This window comes from Diadema antillarum, unplaced genomic scaffold (genome assembly GCF_040938485.1).
Source record: "Diadema antillarum isolate AM-2024a unplaced genomic scaffold, OU_Dant_1.0 seq00000131_RagTag, whole genome shotgun sequence".
Taxonomy (NCBI): Eukaryota; Metazoa; Echinodermata; class Echinoidea; order Diadematoida; family Diadematidae; genus Diadema; species Diadema antillarum.
In genome coordinates, this window is record NW_027271209.1 from 537,292 (window position 1) to 553,825 (window position 16,534).

At 40.1% G+C, this 16,534-nt stretch overlaps 1 long non-coding RNA gene across 1 annotated transcript; it reads right to left on the reverse strand.

The window, feature by feature from the left end:
- Positions 1-1,900: 1,900 nt before the first annotated feature.
- LOC139727454 (uncharacterized) lies at positions 1,901-11,842 on the reverse strand. Its single transcript, XR_011710754.1, has 3 exons — positions 11,719-11,842; positions 6,792-6,835; positions 1,901-5,925 (listed from the first exon to the last, which is right to left on the reverse strand). It is a non-coding gene; the product is annotated as an uncharacterized lncRNA (long non-coding RNA).
- Between the last annotated feature and the right edge of the window lie 4,692 nt (positions 11,843-16,534).

Below are 16,534 nucleotides of genomic sequence, written 5' to 3' on the forward strand. Positions count from 1 at the left end.
TTGACTTTCCTGGGAGAGAGGGTGTTATTGCCTTTGACGGAAACATAATGCTCGAGGTGCTCTTTTTTCTTTTCTTCTTTGCGTTCACCGATGTCAGAGTTGAGAGGTATGACCAAACAGCTAAACTACTTGCTATACACCCATTTATTAAACTATGTGGCTGGGATCGAGATCAACAGGTCGTGAGAAAACATGTGAAACTTTGATAATTCTCTGCAATTTCTTTATTTTCCGTCCGATCTCATTGGACCTCCTCCCATTCTGTGTTATCATCAAATTGAACACGAAGTCGTTTTTTCACTGCAAGTATATAGGCCCTACTTATTTTTGCGTGTGTGCGTTTAGTCGCAGAGTAATTCGCAACAAAGGGAACTGTTTTTTTTTTGTCCGTGTGTGTGTGTGGGGGGGGGGGGGGGAGGGGGTATGCAGTAGGCTTGATAACCACTCTTTCGTTTGCCTTCTGACCATAGTCTGGCTTCCAGACCCTCTGCTCGTACTATTTTGGTATACATGATATTGACGCCCTTAACGTAGAAAACTGGCGGCGAGTCCAGTTGGCAAAGGGTCTGGAAACCAGACTATTCTTGATATGCAAAAAAAAAAAAAAAAAGAAGAAGAAGAAGAAGAAGAAGGAAAAAAATGAGTAGACCAAACCAAACTATAGCAGCTATTGCATATCTCCAGGCAGCAGGCTGGATTTCACGTCCCTGCCACCACAAAGAACCATTGGCTTCAGCTCGTTGCTCACCAAATTGTCGGTGAGAAGCACCGACAGTCGCATTATAGGGCCTTTGAAATAGCTCTTTATCGTCTACTGTAACTCATTTTTTGATCCATGACACTATTTCGCGTAACCCATAGTTACCTCTTGTGTTTATAGGTACCTAATTGTGTGCGAGAACATTCGGTGATCGGCAATGTAAGTCTCATTACCGTCGCTCAGAAAGGATGAGTTTTTTTTAGCGGCATTGGTTTGTTTGTCTGACTGCAAAATAACTCAAAAAAGTTGTGAACGGATTTGAATGAAACTTGCGGGGAAACAGTTGATAATCACATAAGGAACAGATGATTAAAATGTTGGTAGTGATCCGGGAATTTTCATGGATTTTTGAAGGATTTTTTTTCTCTTTGAGCAGATTGGGTCAAAGAACTTGGAAGTTCAAGCTGCGCGAATTTGAGGTTTGCACACGCGCTTTAAAGTGCGTGGTTTGCTACCTTGGTGATGGGGCGAGGGGCCGCGGAGCTGAAAGCTGATGAAGTAACCACAGACTTCCATTTTGGAAAATTGGGCGATTTTCAGCATGCGTGTATAATGGGTGGAAATGAGCTGCTTGGCTGAGGTTTGGGAGGGTTGGCCATTGAACATACCTATGATTTAAACGTAGAATTTAAGCTGAAAATATATGTCATATCTTATACTGTACTCCCTTCAATTTCACCGTTGCACATCCAACGCTGAAGAAAAACAAATGGAGTAGGCCCATAGTCATGCAGTAATCAATCCATATCTTTGGAGACAAGCAAAAATGGATGTAAAACTTGTCCGTTTCCCGTCTCAATATTACACAATAATGGGCGTGCTCTTCCCATAACTTTATTTTCAAAGAAATAGCCCCAAATCTTAATCTAATCTGTCTTTAAGTACACTTGTACATAATCATAACAAGTAAATTGCATTTCAGATATTACAAGAAAAAAAACAAAGGGAAGCATAAAGAAATTACACACTTCCCGACATATTTCTCTTATAATAGGCATTCCAGACAATTTATACAATTTCATATCATGTAGTACATAAATCGATAGTGCAATGTAAGAATCTATATGTGTGTGGGGCGTGAGTGTATATGTGTTGGGATGAGGATGTGAGGGGTGTGTGTGTGTGTGGGGGGGGGGGGGGTGTAGTTGGTGTGGAAGTTCAAGTTATGTTTGGGTAATGTGGATCTTCTCGCCCCCTGGTTTGGCTTGTTCCAGTCTCTGCAATGCACACACCTTTTTTCAGTTGGAAGGGAGGATGAAACTGTTAATTGGTCACTCATTAGTTTGTTTGCTTGTTTGTTTGTTTTATTCTCCTTCCCCATCTCGGAATATCGCTCTTGAACAAGATCTGATTTGTATATGGTAACTTAATGTTCTGCCTTTTTTTGTTCTTTTTTACAATTCCTCTACATTGTTCAGTTATTGTGTTATTCTAATCAAGTTGATTGTTGTAAATAGTGTGATTCTGTATAATTTTTCAATAAAATATAAATAAAAAAAAAAAGAATCTGTGGAATTTATCGTGGTCCTTGACCAGATAAACAAATGCTCGGAAGACCTAAAAACGTAATGCACTGACCAAGGCTGATGACAATTTTATAGGAGGCTCACATATTCCAGTAATGTAGCAATACCACTTGCTTAGCAACTTCATCTGCATAGAATCTATGTACCGCATCCTTCTTCTTATGTTCTTCTTCCTTGAACAACCAATCATGCATTTTTATTCAATGAAAGGCTCCTATGTCTTCATCCTTGTTCATTGTGATTTGTTTTGAATTTGGGGGGTAAAATATCTTATTCCTCATCCTAACACTTTAAATTCTGAAACTCTGTACCCATGAAGTACAATGTGTCATGTATAACCGATTCATGGTTGTGCGAAGGCAAAATATGTCTGAATATCTACCGGCAGTCTCCCTGAAGGCCGTGTCACACCTTTCCGGGCAAGCCTTGCGTGCGACTTGCAAAGAACAATTTTTACTACCCGGAGGTCCCCGGAATGAGCCGCACATGACAGTACCTAGCACGTATCTTACCCGTAGTCACCCGGAGGTGTGCACGCAAATCTTTTAACCCGCAACCATGTTTAGGCCCTGTCACACCTTTCCGGGCAAGCTATGCATTCTGTTGCGTGTAGGGATTTTCCAGCATACCGGGAATTTCTGAGGGCGAACAAGGATTTGGGCGAGTCAGTGCATGTGTCTTACTTGCTGGACGCGTTCTACTTAAATTCTACTTGCGGGTTTACTGTTTGACCTTTGTACCAGTCGCGTGGGGGCTGACAACTCAGTGAAGGAATTCCTCTGAAGGAATGACTTAAGTCCCACGGAATGTCATTATCGTGGCTGCATACGGGGACTGCGAAGTACCTGCTTGGGAGTTGCCTGCGAAGTGCTGCCGCTAAGGGCCTCCTACTGGCGTTCTGCGTGGACCTCTCCGGGCATCCCCGCGACTCAGCCGGAAAAAGTTTTGGTCATGCTCAAAACTTGGCTGCGGTTAAATCGGACTTGCGTGAGCACCTCCGGGCATGTACAGGCGAGATACGCGCTAGGTACTGTCAGGTGCGGACCAACTGCGGGGAGCTCCAGGGAGCAAATTTGTTTCCCCGCAAGTCAAGCCGCAAAACTTCTCCAGATACGGTATAACAAGGCCTTGAGCATGCTCAAAACTTGTTCCGAGTTAGTCGTGGGGTTCGCTCGCAGAGGTACACGCAGAACACCAGTGGAGACTCTTACCGGCAGTACCTCGCAGGAGTTGGCTCTCACGCAGGTCACACGGAATGCACGCAAGTAGAAGCTAAGTAGCACGCGTCTTAGTAGGTAAGAAACAAATGCGAAAATTGCAAACATTCTTGTTCGCCCGCGGAAAATCTTCTACGTGCTGGAAACTACTAGTACCTCCTCGCTACAAGCCCGCGTAGCTTGCCCGGAAAGATGTGACACGGCCTTGAGTTGCGTAATCTTGTGTACTTCACATGGCATTTAACATCCATGTTCGGTTTAAATTACGATAGTTATCTCCATGATAATAAGATTTAAAAAAATATTATGAAACTTTACTGCTAGCGAAAATAATCATAATAAACTCTATTGCTGATACGGTTGATAATGATACCAAAATCATAATACTGATGTTAGAAATAATAATGATCGTTACAGTGGTATAGTACAGCATGTAGTACTATATTGATAATGATATAAAAAATGATAACAAAAGTAATAAAAAATTACCTTGTATATCAAGGTAGCCTATTAGGGCCGTGTCATTATCATTACGCCATCACCGGCGTATACCCCAATAGCCACTGGGTCACTAGGAAGATATCATTATGCAATAATTCACTCATGCACAAAACAAAACTATACAGCGATTGTTTTCTTTTTTTATGAACACACTTTACAATAGTTGATATTTACATACGTCAACATTTATGGAACATGTATAAATCAAAAGCAGCATTTCTTCAAAAGATAGATAGATCAATATTTACATAAAGTTACAAAAAATGTTCATAATCAATATCATAATCAACTGCAAGAGCAATTGCTACATGAAGCACTTTTATGGAAAGAGTATGTTACACACTTATTATAATAATAACGATTATAATAATAGTAATTACACTGTACAGAGTCTTCTTCATGCAGTGTAGCCTGTTCAGTGTTGCTACTGCTCAGAGGGCCCTTCCATTATTACTGCCCTGGCCAGGGTAGGTGACCCTCCCTGCCCTAGGGTTGCCAGGTACCCATTTATACGCCTGGGTTGAGAGGGACGTAGTGGGTAAAACGTCTTGTCCAAGGACGTAAGCCCTGGGCGGGAATCGAACTCGGGTCCTCCGATTTGGGAGTCGGGAGTCTCATCCACTATGCCACAACGTCCCAACATGAATGTACTTCTAGTGACAGAACGTGAGGTGCTGTTAAGGCTCAATGGATTAGACCACAGATCAGTCAGTCAGTCAGGTTCTTGGTTCGAATCCCCTGCCTGCAGAGGTTGTGCTCCAAGGCAAGTCACCATTCTTGTTGCCGAGTCCTCCTGAGGGCACTGTAAGCCGTTGGTCTCGTGGTAGGTTGCTGACAAACACTTGATCGCTTCCTTCGCGTCCTCGTAGAACAAATCAACTCAAATAAACTTCAGTTCAAATTGTATTATCAAACATGAAATCAGAAAGTCGACTCTGTGTGATGATAGAGAACACCTGGAGATTGTTACTGTCAGTACTAAAGCTACAAAACACGTATGTTCACAAAGTGTCTCGGCTTGTTTCACGTGTACACATGCCTTCACGTTAAGTACGAAAATTGTCTCCTAAAGATATAAAACCCCCAAACCATTAGACACAAAGATGTGACGGCTATAAGTGCGTGTTGGAGTCAAACCGAGAATGTGATTAACAAAATGTCATATCACACATTTCGGGCCACATCCCAAGTAGGCCTATGCGACGGAAATGCACAATCAAGTCGGGTATGGTATGGTATGGTATGGCAGGGCCCATGGTCTCACGAACGCTGATGTCGATAGCTGGATAGAATCAGGGAGGTGAGGTCACCTCCCTGACAGAATACCAGCGTGTACGGTGTAATACCATAAATCCTTTCAGATTCCAAAACAAATCATACTGAAAAACAACGGGTCTCCCGATAATTGCCCATCACAGATTATTCCCGCCATTGGTAATAATAAATCATCATCATTCGTCTTCTTGCGTGTTGCTTCAAAAAATGTTTATGAAGAGGGTAGGGCATGAAACAAAGCGCGGGAAGTCCATTCAAGCAGGTGGCTGCAGCCAGGGTATCATCTTTGGAGATTATTATTTATTTCACCAAGAAGTCAAAGGTGACGAGCAACGTCCACTAGGGACATCACTGTTCAGCTTCCATGGTTTCAGAGAAAATTTTCGCGAATGTCTGCCTGGCTGGGACGAAACGTCCAGGGACGAAACGGCGAGGGGCTGGGTTTAGAAGGGAGAGGAAGAAACAACAGGTAATCTATTAGGGACATTCTGCTATTACACTTGTGTGTCTGTTCCAAGATCCCGCATGGCGCTTAAGGTGTGGAGTTACCATAATCCGCTGGAAGTGCGTAGCTTCTTTCTCTCCTCCAGCAAGTCCTCCGAATGACGAACACCATTACAATTACCAAGATGACTGGTACTAATACCTGGAATATGAACAGAGAAGAAAAAAAAAATCAAAGAATACAAGTCTAACCTTTGTGCGACGTGCATTCATGATTAGCCAAGAGAATTGATAGTGGTAGGACCAGAGAGATAATATAATCCATTTGACTGGGACGCACAAACACCGAGAACGCACTTTCATGTTGCTAAGATACAGCTACACGTACGCACTCAGGTCTTTCAGCCTATATGCTGTCGATGAAAATGTGTACCATCGCATGCATACATTTTATGTATATTCACTCATTTTGCAACAACTTCTACTCGCGTTGAATTTTTATTAACCTGTTTCCTATTGGCGTGGGAATCGGTGTACTTTTCAAGAATGAGGTTAAAGGAACATTTTACACGATTTATATAATTCCACATCATAGTACATTTAATCGATAGTGCCATTAATTGTGTATATTTGTTGACATTATTGTGGTCCTTGATCAGATAAACGGTTCAATGCGGCAGACTGTTGATCCCTTGCTTAGTGGAATGCTAAATATTCTTCAACATCAATATCATGTTAAGTTTATTCAAAGTACAGCGAACATCTTTCCGATCCTCTTCCGATCCTCTTCCGATGACGTACGCTGTCACAACTGTCACGAATCTACTTATTTTCATCATTACATATAAAACGGATATGCGGTTTTAACAGGGCTGCCAACATTGGAAACTAGTTGAAAGTGAGACTCCCATAGGCCAATGCTGTAATTTAGGGGTCAAAATGAGTGAGATCAATAGAAATGCATGCAAATGAAATAAAGTTTTAGAGTGAGAAAGAACCAAAATGAGCGAGTCTCACTCTCAATGAGTGAGAGTTGGCAGCTCTGTTTTAAGGACTCTTCTCACTTACCGATGGAATGATTTTGGTCAGTTCAATTTGACCTTGTTGTTTATCTGAAAAAAAAGAAAAAGATAAATGAAGGCAATGAAATTGATGTTAAACTCTTAATCTCAAAACATATGTGGTATATTTACAGCCGTAATTTTCAGCTGTGAATGCTTCAGCCTTCATCAGCGGACCGACCCATCTTCATTCACTTTGATCACGTGACTGACCCGTCTTCATTCACTTTGATCACGTGACTGATCCGTCTTCATTCACTTTGACCACGTGACTGACCCGTCTTCATCACTTTGATCACGTGACTGATCCGTCTTCATTCACTTTGATCACGTGACTGACCCGTCTTCTTTCACTTTGATCACGTGACGATCGATAAGCAGGTCGTGGGTCCTGGTGGACTTTCCGACAGTGTCGGAAGTTCATGTATAGCAACCCCCGTCTGTATGTCTGTAGAAACGACGACTGAAAATTCCGCACGCAATTTGTGCGACTTGAGATAAACATTTTGATACCATTTCAGAAGGCAAACTTCCTTTATCATCATAGCGAAGATTCTGTTTTTCAAACATCTACTTTAATATAAAAAACCTCTTGTTTACCTGTTTACCGTTTTAAAGGTATAGTTAGCTTACGTTTTGTAGTTTCCATGCACTGATGCAGTTCTTTTTTATTTTGTAGTGAGGGGGCGGAGTTGGAGTACTAGTATGTTATTCTTTGGCTTTGTATCTTGTCAACTTTTCAATAATCGCTGTTACTTTGACTTGACATCACAAATCATCCTGCAATGCATTTGATTCGCTGACCCATTGAATAGGCATAGAGAGACAGGCGCGTTCTGGCGCGTCGACACTGCAGCTGAATGGCTTGCCCATCCAGCCATATCCATTTGATTACATTTGGCATTTGATATGGACATGTATTGGTTAAGAAGAAAAATAAGTGAATACAAGTGTTGTAGATAAAAAGAACAATAGAGGATATAAAACAATTTCGTAACAGGGGCACTAAGTTTCGAATATCAAATACTGAAATGACTTATAAAGATAGCAACGGAAGAACTTATTATATGAGAACCTATATTGCAAAGGCTGCAGAAGTATACATGATGTATAATGTTTGTGTGTGTGTGGGGGGGGGGGGGGTGCTATGAAGATGGTGGGGAACCCCCTCCGCCCCCATCCGGCTCCATAGCCCATTTATGACAGCTTTCACTGTCACGGCTCGCTATTTGCAATATATTTCCCAAGGCAGTGTTTTCGTAAAATCAATGCACGATGAAAGGAACTGCGAAACTTTGTCTCATCTGGTTCAAGTGTAGGCAAACAACAGGATACAGGAAGTATTCGACATTTTTCCTCGTGCAGAACACAGACTCGCACGCAAGAAAGGTCTCTTTTAGGGTTTCAAGACAAAAACTAAATACATATGCGCACACGCACACACACACACACACACACACACTCTCTCTCTCTCTCTCTCACACACACACACACACACACAAACAAACTCAAGTAGATGTATAAAAGTATAAACTATAGCATAGTTTGGTAACATTAATTATATTGGAAGTTCTAGAAAAGCACAAGGATTCCTTGTTCCCACAGTCATAAAACAATTAATCATTGGATGTTTGCCAAAACAGATAGCATTATAAGAAACGGAAGAGGTAGATGCCGTGCTCCAGTTTGTAAGAGCGTCATTGACGGCATAAAACTGAATTGAACTAAACTGAGCTGATGAATTGTTACCAATATTTATCATCGAAATACTCATATCATCGAAATACTCAATCTGGAAATTCGCATGTTTCATCTGATTGGACCCAGAAATACTGACACGTAGAAAACTCAAATTCATTAAGAGACGAAATTTATGCTAGTGTAAATCCTAGAGAGTAAAGAAAGAGCCTGATAGCTCGTTTTATTTTTATTGTCCTGTGATAATATAATAATTCTTGATCCCTGACCTAACTATTATATTCATGAAGCAGGGAGGCCTATATATGCATGCACCAAAACAAACACGCTTAGTGAAGAGCACTCGGAAAGGTTTTGCCAACATAAAACTCAGACGGAAATAAAATCAAACAAAACAAAACCATGAACAATAAGGTAAAAGTAGTTAAAGGTATAATGTGGTTTTAGGTATCAATAAGAACGAAATACATCAGTAGGCATGGTAGGCCTGCTTTTTTTTACACCAAGAGACAAGAAAACCGAGCACAAACAGCGAGAAAGGCTGTGGACATTCTCAGTTGAAGCAATTGCTGATAATAATAAAGTTATAGAGACTGTAACCTTCTCTTTAACCTTAATATGGGATAGTTTATAATGGTAATATCATTTGTAAAAAATGTCAAATCAAATTATAATCAGGTGTTCTCCGCAAAAGTATTGGCTGAAAGTCATATCTATTTTTATTGGCAAAAGTACAGTGACATTTGACATTGATTATTCGCCACCGTAAATTCAAATAAAGAAATATATTATCATTTGTAGTCTTTTTGCCAATTCAACTCCCCACTTAACAGTTCTAGGTGAAGATGCAGCTGAACGAGTCCAATTCCACTCAGAGCCTTTAGTTATTTTATGGCCTTTGACCCTTAGGAATATTACTGCGAAACTAATTTATGTCAAGTGCAGGATTGCGTGATCGATTCAACAAACGAAAGCGAAAGCCTATTTTATTTTGTAGAGTGCAGACACTGTTAAAGGTATCGTATAGTTTTGGTCGAGACCTAACTTCAAGTTTCTAACATTCTTTGGGAAGATAATGAGAAACCTCTAATGAAATGTATAAGAGCATGTAATTCCAAGAGGTATTCAACGTAAAATTGGCTTTGAAATGGCTGAGATATCCAAAACAGGGCGATTTGAATTCCTGTTAGAATGGTATGCTCTGTACTATTTCATGAGTGGTTTCTTGGTATCTCACAAAAAGTTGAAAGCCCAATCCTCATCTCCATCAGTACTATATTATCCCTTTAAACTGTTGTCTCCCTCCTTAAAAGAGGATAGTACATAATCATGCTTATGAAGGCCTTCCGAATTCGAAACACAAGTGAGACAAAAATAAAACAAAGGAGTAGGCCTTATACATGTGTTTTATGACACTGATACCATGCTGTTCATCACAGTGCGTGGGTAGATACGTTTCTATAACGCAAGTACACTGTACTACCACCTAGACACGCTAATAATGGAATACGGATGGACGAACACGAGAAGCACTATTAATGATCTATGTCTGCTACATTGTGCTCCATCCAGTCAAAGAATACTCTTTGCAAATATTTCTATAGCCAGGAAGTCTGCCAAAAGGTTTTCATTTCTAATTTTAATATCATGTTGCGATCAGTCGGTACAGAGATGAGTGACTCGTATCAGGGAGGTCTCACCTCAATGCTCGTATGCAAGCTTATAGCTCTGCTATACAATTATTGGCTGCATCACTTTCATACATACTATGTTGCGGTTATCCAGTCCTTTTCATCATTTGCAGATTCTTTTTTAAGTTGTCTTACATAGAGTTACGACAGAATGATGTAAGCCTACTTAATACACACGCGATGCGATATCCACCTAAAAATGACAATACGACATACACATGTATAGGGTTCTCTAAACTGTATGTCTGTCTTTGACCGTTACAGAGTTTAGGCATAAATGGGGAGAATTATCTCGTACATAGGCATACATTATTGTCAACGGAAGAGGGAAATGAGACAAGATCATTAGTTTCTGTACAAGTGCAATATTTTGTGCATTAATGATAAGAACAAAACCAGCCCCCTTAAAGGAGCGATATAGTATTGGTGAAGATGAGGATTGGATTTTTATTTTTTTCGAGGTATCAAGAAAGCACTAATAAAATAGTACAAAACATACCATTCTAAGAGGAATTAAAAGTTTATTCGATGAAAATCGATTATGGAATGACAGAATAATCCAAAAACAAAGTAAAACTAAGCGACCCTGATAAAAGGTGGGTCCCACTTTTATCTGTTTGGATATCTCAGCCTTTTCAATTTTCATCAAGTAAGCATTTCCTCTTGGAATTACATCCTCTTACACATTTCACGACAGGTTTCTCATTATCTCATCTAAAAATCTTAGAAACATGAAGTTTGGGCTCAAGAAAACCTATACAATCCCTTTAACTTTGAAACATCCCAGATCGTCAACTCCTTTCCAACCATGCAAACAGCATACGCATTTTGTTACGAAGTGTGTATTCAAATTACTATTACCAGGGAGGTCCCCTCACCTCCTTGGTATTACGACAGAGACAGAGAACCCGACAGAGAACCCGATGTGAGGAGAATGGACTGTGCATTTACATCGATTTACACGGATTAGCAGACACACTCTGGTGACATAACAACTCAACTTCGTTTAACCCTTTCTGTACCATGGACTTTGGACTGAGTGTAAAACACCATGGGAGTATCCGTGCCAGTTGACACACAAAGCACACAAAGGCAGAGACTCCAACTCTCCCGTTTTCGACGGGAGATCTCCCGCCGAAAACCCATTTTTGCAAAATCTCCCGTTCTCCCGCTGGAGATTTGATTTCTCCCGCCCTGGCTCTGTGTCTCCCGGTGGAAAGGATTTCGTACTTATTGCTATCGTATGTTGAAAAAATAAGCCTTAGATAGCACAGAGAACATCTAGAACCCTAGGAACTTCGTGCTTTGCACACATCAACTTGGAGTCTCCCGTTTGCTTGGGGTTTCGGGCGGGAGAATCTCCAGATCAGCAGGTGCTTGGGGTTGGAGTCTCTGCAAAGGGTTTATAATGTCTTCCATACAACAATGCAAAAAGAAGTGTATACCTATACAACAAAGCAATTGTGCGGGAAAGCAGGATGATTTAGTGGGTCTCGCAAAAAAAAACAACACCCAACAACAACAAACAAACAAACAAAAACTTACCAGCTTGGTTGGAAACCAACTCTTTTGTCGGATGTATTTCTTCTTCGTACATTCCTTTGGTTGATGCTACACCTGCGAAAAGAAAAGAATGTGTAGCTTTTGGGACTGTCAATATTCTCTATTCAATGCAATAAAACTGCGAATCTTATGTCCAATCAACATAACACATCATGCACAATATCTGATAACTGAACAACATACTACACAGTTAATGACGTTTACATTATTAACCATTAAAACAAGTATGCAGTATCAAAGGCGAACTCAAGGCTTCGGAGCGCTTATGTTTATCTTAAGACAGTTCTGACGATTAAATAAAACAAATGCAAACAAAGGGAAACTGACCGGAAATATACACAATAAAAGACAAAGAAACTGGGATTCCATTGGGATTCAAACCAGAGATCTTCAGAGTAATGCTAGACCGGTGTTCATACAGACTGAACTATGGAAAGCCCTGGTACGGTGGTCGTCCAAAACCCTTGAATTTTCAATACTCGTATGGATCGACACTCATGTAAATGACCCGAGCTTCTGTGCCTCTAGTGCCCTGGACCCACCATTATGACCCACCATTTCCTTCTCCTTCCCCCCTCTTTCTTGTCCACCTCGGACTTTTCATATAGCCATACCTTCCTCACTAATCTTTCTATCTAGTATCTAGGTCTACTTATCTTTTGTTCCCCTACAAGAGAGCTGCCTAGTGATTGTTAACGTGCGTCCTTTTGTGTCCACATATCATGTGTGTACTACTCTGACTTTTTTGTATCTCTTAGGCATTTTTTTTTATGGGGGGGGGGGGGGTTACAATTTTACTTTTTCTCCCATTTTTTTTAAATGAGGGGACTACATACTACAAGCTCTGCTTTTTAGCAGTCTCCTCCATTTCCAACAATTTTGTTTCTGAGTTTACTATAATGATATAACATTTATTTGTATTTCTAAATATACTTTACGACTTACAATTATACGGCTGACTTACTTTGGATCCGAATTAAATCACAACAGCCTCAGGATAAACATGCTGTTTATTATAGATCCAAAGTCTGTCAGTCGTATGGGCGTGAGTCGTATAGTGTGCGATGTGCTGTTATACCACCTTTCAAAGCAACAGCATTATCCTTTCAAAAGTTTTTAGAGTTGAGAATGTAGAGTGAACAAAAAGTGTTAAAGAATGAAAAGAGACCCCTAAGAAATACCAAGTTTACACTATTCTTCCAAAGAAAAAAATCTAGAAAATTTCCCGTTCCCTAAAAAAAAAACCACACATAGGAGCATGGATCTTTCATGAAAAAAAAAAAAAAAAAACTATAAGATTGAGTCGGTTGATCCATTTCACCTATTTTGAGTCTCATTATAGTATGAATCTTGGCACCTCGGTCACAGAAGTTTATGTACAAAAGCAGAGTTGAACACCTCCAGAGTTGAAGAAATTCTTCGGGAGTGTATCGACAGGTCTGTCATGCTGAGTCATATTCGTGTGATCGTGTTTTTCCAAATATACCAGGTATACCCTTTAAGTAATTTTTTCGGTTCAAGAGACTCATTGCTCTGAAACGTGAACATCTCATTATGGGACATACGTCCTAGCCTACAGGAGATGCCACAATCATCTATTATACATGTAACAGACAGAATGTTGTTCGGTACCACTGTATTTGATAGGATAAAAATAACACAAGTTTTCAATCTATAAGTATTATGCATGCGTCTCGTTTGTTTGTTTGTGTGTATGTGTGTGTGTGTGTGTGTGAGTGTGTGTTAGTGGATGTGTGTGTAAGGTACACGTTTATCCTCACTCATACTTTTATCGGTTCGAGTGCGTCTAAAGGTATTTCCTGGTGGACGTCCAACAATATATAAAACAAACTCAAACAGAAACTCAACTCCTTTTCCAGTTTTTCCGCTTTTCCAAATGTATTGGAAAGGTACTGCGTATAATTGCTGACCTCTTTCTTCTAACCCATCTTGTTTTGCTAAATTTTTAATCAAAGTTCCGCTAGCGGTGTGTTATTTTTCCTTCCGACAAGGATATCAGTTACAATATTCTCAAATCAAGTGAGGTGGTGACCAAACTGCGTTTCAAGTCTTTCAACTAAAAGTTGCGTTGAGATTAAGTTACAGTGTATCCCCAGCTGAATGTTAATCTCCACTGCTATATTATTTTCACTGTATGACTCCTTCAAACACTGTATATGACTCCTAAAAAAATAATACATGTGCTATTGAAACACAAATGTAGCTCTTTCTGGCAGCATACGACTGTAAATGGTTCACAATACAGAAAGCGATTAAAGGGGATGGCTAGTAACCGATCAGTGGGAATCAGTGGGAATGCTGAGGGATGATTGTTCCAATCCTTGTGGGATTCATTTAAGAGTACATTATATATCTACTGTTGTGTGAAAATTGTTTGCTTCAGAACGGTCTCATATTCAAGTATTGTGCAGATTAATGCCCCGTCACTGACCAGGGACGCTTACCTGGAAACATTAAACTGCACATTACTTGAATATGAGACCATTCTGAAGCAAATAATTTTCACACAAGAATAGATATATAATGTACTCTTAAATGGATCCCACAAGGATTGGAACAATCGTCCCTCAGCATTCCCACTGATTCCCACTGATCAGCTACTAGCCATCCCCTTTAAAAGGCGGTCAACCCAAACATGACAGTCGCGCTATGTTCAGAACTTTAGCAGCATGACCATTTAGACCGATTTTCGAATATAACCCACACTTCACCCGTGCCCTTGTAACTATAAAATAGTCCCGAGAGCTGGAGAAATTTCCCGTGCCCACAAATCAACACTTAGCTAACTTATTTTTGGACTGGTACCTCTAAACGGAGTTTAAGCAGAGGAGCTCTCCTTTTGAATTTCAAGACTGAAGTAAAGCATTTTGGTTTACTTTGATATGGAAAATGGAAAAATACTCAATCATCCCCCTACTATTATCTAATATATCATTAACTAATTCTTATTTTGACATTGTGTCTCTATTGACAGCTCTTACCGGTGTAAAGACAGAAACCAGGCCTGCCAACGTCTTACAAAAGAAACAAAAATAAAACAAAAACAGAAAACCCAAGACCCCAAAAATCACTCAAACAACAAAGAAAACTGAAAACATGTTTCCAAGACAACACATCCCATTTTCATTCAAAGAAAAGAACACTTCCTTGTTCTATATACAGACTAACATACTCAATATCTCAAAAGCATGAATACGCCCAGGGAGGTGCTCACATCCCTCATACGCCTACTGATGGCTGACGCCTGTGTGATACCAGGGAGGTGACACTTCCCTGGTGGTACGCATGCATGAACGGCACGCAGCGGGCATGCAACTAGTACGTCCCTATCTTTACCTCGGGCCGGCGATCTTTTCAAGCAATGCTTATAATGGCGGCCCTCTGCATAATCGCTTCTTAACTACAATTGTTATTGTAATCACTGCTGCACAGACATGCATACTGTATATTATATCATTAATTTTCTTTCATATCGTTATTCATGCATGTCAAACGACTCTGTGTGTTTAAATTTACTTTGTATTTTTCGTACATGTTCATGATTATGTAACTTAATGTATACGTTGTTTACGCAAGTCGAACGACTCTGTGTTGAATTTACTTTGTATATTTCCTACATGTTCATGATTATGTAACTTATATATGTTGATTTGCAGAAAATAAAGTATCGATCAAACAAACTAGACGCATACTTACCGTACGAACTATACAAGGTAGCCGGGCCGTGGGGGCTGCACGGCTGGCGAGATAATATTGTTCGGGCATCGACAACTCTTTGCAATCCATGCTAATTAATGTAAAAGATTTACGAGGGTTCTCGCAGCACATCACATATCAAATTGGAAAATATGACACTATAGTTGCCGAATCCCTACTGGTTTGGTTAACCTTTTCTACCACAAACCGCACACTAAAATACATCGAGCACCAGCGTGCACATCCGGGATTCTGCAAGGATCGCACTAATAAAACCTACAACAACAGAGCATAATTTCTACACACATTATCTGCAGCTTCACTTCGGGTGACAGAGTTTTGACAGAGTTTTGACAGACTTTCGAATCACAAAGAGGTCGCGAGCGTTCAGTCATCTACTTTGGACCTGCTTGTAGGGCTTGTTTAGTACAGAGATTCATAGCAGTAAACTTCGCAAATAGTATCTTATTCCCACTGCAAATATTATGATTCTCCATTATCATTATTTTTCACTAGATCGCGAGAGGAGTTAATAGGTGTTCTGGCCCGTGCTAAGCATGTTTTATTACTCTGTTTGCACCGCCTTTCAATGGACTCCAAAGTCTGTTCCGAGCACGTGTGTTTATCTAACGCATTGCACCCTACCTGGTACCAAAAACATGATACCGTGCAAGCTTTATCAAAGTTAATTTACGGTTGAAGTCCCCTTCACTGCTCTTAGTACAACAGAAGGTAAACTAACAGAAATTCAAGATTAAAAGAAAAAAACCTGAGAAATCACGGACAAAAGAACTACTTGTGCATTTTGAAATAAAATGTCCATAATTCTTTGATATTTTGCTTTTTAGCTTTATATTATAAAATCAACAGTAATAATGCTATGAGTAAGCGCATAACTAGATGATTGTATAATGAATTGCAAAGTGATTTCATATACGAATTGCATGTCAAATGTCTACACCTTGAAACTGCGTGTACACCTAGAAAATTTCATGAAAGAAATCCAAGGCATTTAGAAGTCATGAGTTACAGGGTGAAAAGTGTAGACCACATACACGAGAAGTACAATTACACGTGTGGG